This window comes from Myotis davidii, unplaced genomic scaffold, assembly GCF_000327345.1.
Source record: "Myotis davidii unplaced genomic scaffold, ASM32734v1 scaffold67, whole genome shotgun sequence".
Taxonomy (NCBI): Eukaryota; Metazoa; Chordata; class Mammalia; order Chiroptera; family Vespertilionidae; genus Myotis; species Myotis davidii.
The window spans coordinates 213849-218029 of NW_006298521.1; positions in this window are offsets into that span (position 1 = coordinate 213849).

A 4181-nucleotide genomic window follows, 5' to 3' on the forward strand; every position below is an offset into this window, starting at 1 on the left:
GGGTGGGGGGGTGGTGGATGGAACCTGGTTTTCCACTTTAACAGAATCCCTCCGGGCCGGGCCAAGGGAAGCAGGAAGGCCCGCTGGTTCCGGGAGTTGGTTGGGAGGCCTCTTCCTTCCTGGGGTGTGGAGTGACCCTCCTGCCAGCCCAGGCCAATCAGGCTGGACATGCAGCACAAGATGTGCGTTCTCCTCAGCCTGACCGTCGGAGACGGGGGATGGGCAGCCGGTGTGGGCGAGGAGGGGCGCAGGGGAGGCCTCTGGCGGCCGGACGCACTCAGACCGGGCAACCAACCGCACAGGACGGTCGGGAACCAAAGCTTTCTCGCTAGAAGCCAGCCGGCGGGGAGCCGTGCCCTGGCCCCGTGCCTTCCCCGACAGGGGCCGGTCTCTCCTGGACGGAGCCTGTCGGTGGGCTTTTTGCATCTGGGACCCCAGGCCTTTGGAATGCAGGGTCGTTCCTCTTTCCTCGGCCCCAGCCGAGACCACCAGCCCCTCAGTGTTCTTGTCATCGCTTCGTTGTTCACTGCGAACTGCCCTGCGCCCACCACGCCCACCGCGGGAGAGACGTCTGTGTCCATCCCTTCACTTCCGTCCAGTCCCACAGGGTCCCCCGGTGCTTGCTCCCGCCTCCCTACTCTGTCACCAGTGGATTTCCTGTCACCCCCTTGACTGTCATGTATAAAATAAGGTGCCAAACTGTCACCCTCTAGAGCAGGGGTCCTCAGCCTTCCCGATGCCGCGAAATACAGTTCCTCATGCTGTGGGGACCCCCAACCATAAAATTATTTCCGTGGCTACTTCATAACTGCAATGTTGCTACTGTTATGAATCGTCATGTAAATATCTGATATGCAGGATGTATTTTCATGGTTACAAATTGAACATGATTAAAGCATAGTGATTAATCACAAAAACAATATGTAATGATATATGTGTTTTCCGATGGTCTTAGACCAGGGGTCCTCACACTTTTTAAACAGGGGGCCAGTTCACTGTCCCTCAGACCGTCGGAGGGCCGGACTATAGTTTAAAAAAAAACTATGAACAAATTCTTATGCACACGGCACATCTCTTATTTTTAAGTAAAAAACCAAAACGGGAACAAATACAATATTTGTATTTGCATGTGGCCCACGGGCCGGAGTTTGAGGACCCCTGGTCTTAGGCGACCCCTGTGAAAGGGTCGTTCGACCCCCAAAGGGGTCGCGACCCACAGGTTGAGAACCGCTGGTCTAGAGCATTATCCCAATCTGTGGAGATTTTGCTTCCCAGCAATTGTTGACAGTTGGGCTCAAATAAACGCAAAAAAAAAATTCTCTATGGATTTGGACGCTCCTCACGTTGACGTTGGCGAGAAATGACGGGCCTGGGTGGGAGGGGGCGAGAACAGGATGTGGGGGGACCAGCTAGTGTTGCATGAACATGAATCACGCTCTGTGAACGTGGCGGTTATTCTGATGAAGGAAGGCTCATTCCACCCCGGCGGCAGCTGACCCGGAGGGCGGTCCTTCCTCCCCGTGAGGAGCTGCCTGTTGTCAAGGGAAGATGAACAAAGAGTAGTTACAGGAACCAGGGTCGCCAGCCCTTCGAGTCCCCGGCCCTTTGTGCTACCGGCAGGCCTTTGCAGACCTCCAGCCGGCTCACCTGGTCATTAACTCCCTTTGGCCATTTCCCCATGAAGCCCCAGCCCTTGCATGTCGCTCAGCCCTTTGAAGACCCCTAGTCCCTTTGCATATCTGTAAACTGCCCTTTTGCCTACTTGCCTTTGTACTTACACCTATACTAGAGGCCCGGTGCACGAGTCCGTGCACCGATGGGGTCCCTCAGCCTGGCCTGGGCCCTCTCGCCGTCACATGCTAGTAAGAGGTATAGCCAAAATTTAAGTGTATGGCTCCCTGTCCCCGAAGCCTATGGTTGTCACCATTACACTATGTCCTAACTGCTCTCTAGAAGTTAAGACGCACAGAAGGGGATGTAGTAGTGCACGAAGCGGCAGGCAGCTGGGGAGAAGCCCGGGCCAGGCGCCGTGCAGCTCCTGCCCATCCCGGCCCCGCTGCGCCTGCCACCGCCACTTGGTAGTGCTGCTGTGGAGGGGGGAGAGGCTTGTGCCGCCCCAGCTGTGCTTGCCAGCCATGAGCCCGGTGTCTGGTGCCCATCGGTCAGCTGAGCGGCATTCCCGCTATAAAAGCACACTGACCACCAGGGGACCGGTCCTGTGTTGAGTGTCTGCCCCCTGGTGGTCAGTGCATGTCATAGCGACCAGTCGACCGGTCCTCTGGTCACTTAGGCTTTTATATATGTAGACTAGAGGCACGAAATTCGGGTCCCTCGGCCTGGCTGGCGATCAGAGCCAATCGGGGCCTTCTGGCTGCTAGCCGGACCTTCCTTTGTTCCGCACCAGCCCCCTGGTGGTCAGCGCACGTCATAGTGAACAATCAAACTCCCGGTCTCCCGGTCAAACTCCCAAGGGGACACTTTGTATATTAGCCCTTTGTAATATAGATAAGCAGCCGGCTTACGATGGGCTGCAGAGCAGACTTCCGTGGATGCCCTGCTGCTCTCCCGTGCTGCCAGCAACAGTAGAATAAGCGCTCAGGTGTGATTCAACCCTGTCTTTGCTCAATTGGCTCAAGTACTGACAGGCAGCGCGGACCCACTGTGTGTGTGATTACACGAGGACAGCTTCTCTCAACCCCACACGTGTGCACAAAGCCCTGGGGGCCAGGGCCTCTGAGAAAGGGCTTCACAGGCTCCGGCTTTTCCTCCATGGCTTTGGTTGTTGGAGGTCTTATTGTCCCCTCCCCTGCGGACGAGGGAGTCTGCCTGTGAACACAGTGTCCAACTGAGAAAGAGCAGGGCTCGCCTCTCCCCGCCCCCACCCCTCACCCCCTGCAGCAGACCGGGCCTCCGAGCCTCGAGCCCATCTTCTGTAAAATGGGCACAGCCAGCGTGTCCCCAGGGAAGGCTGTGAGCAGCCCCGACCGACACAGAGCAGGGCGTGGGTCACGGAGGGCTTGGGGGCCGGGCAGGGGCCCCCTGATTCCCGGCTTCCAGTTCCGCAAACTGTGACATGCCTTCTCCTGCGAGGACGGTAGCTTCTGCCTCGGGGCACCCTCTCACCCCGCCCAGTTCTTCCGGATGGAAACCTAGCCCCCTTTTCCCAGGAGGCCTCCCGACCCTGGTCCCGGCCGGACCCTCTGCTGGGAGCTCTCATAGCCAAGGCCCGGCCTGGGACTCCCTGTGCCCTGTGAGCTCTGCGGGGCCCTCGTCTGTCAGCCTCTGTGCGTGGGTGGGGCCCTCCCTGCCTGGCCTGGCACACGGGAGGGCTCCGTGGACGTGAGTTGCAGGACTGGCTGCATTCCTGTACTTCTCCGAGGCCGCTGGCCCTCTCTGGCCTCAGTTTCCCCACCTGTACGGGGGTGGAGCGAGCTGCTCCAGGTTCCGGGATCTGCCTGCCCCAAGTCCAAATTCCCGCCCCGTCTCCCCCGCTGGCTCTCATGCTCTGTCCACACGGCTCCATTGTCCCGTGTTGTCCTTGGAGTCTCCCCGCCTGTCCCCCCACGCAGGGTCCTCGGCCACCATCACGCCCAGCCGCCCGCTCAGCGAGGCTGGTCTCTGCCCCCAGGAGCGGACTTCATGAATCGCTCGGATCGGCCTGTTTCCACGGACCATCTCCCCCTCCTTTATGTGTTTTCCTCTTTGGACGCAGTTGTTAATGCTGCAAAACCTGTGCCCTGGACACCGACGGTCCTTCCTCGGGGCGTCTCCCCCGGGGGTGGGGGGTGGGCTGCTTGTGCTGGGGCCTGTGGGAAGCAGGGTTTCTCCCAGCAGCCCCTCCCTGGCCCCGCAGCCCCACCCACGCCTGACGCCCCCTAACAGAAGCTGCCGCGCCCCTCCCTGGCCCCCACAGCCCCACGCACGCCTGACGCCCCCTAACAGAAGTCGCCATGCCCCTCCCTGTCCCCTGCTGGGTCGGGCCTCCTGGCTCCCGGGCCTTTGCCATGTCACTCGCTGTTTTACGGACTTTCCTTATAAAAAGGCACATACACAGGCGGGCGAGCTGCCTACCGGCCTGATCATCGCCATTGACGGCTGAGTCCCATGCCCTTGCTCGGGCCATAGATGTGCGGCTGGGGGTGCGGCTGGGGTGCAGCAGAGCTAGATACCAAGCCGCTTCC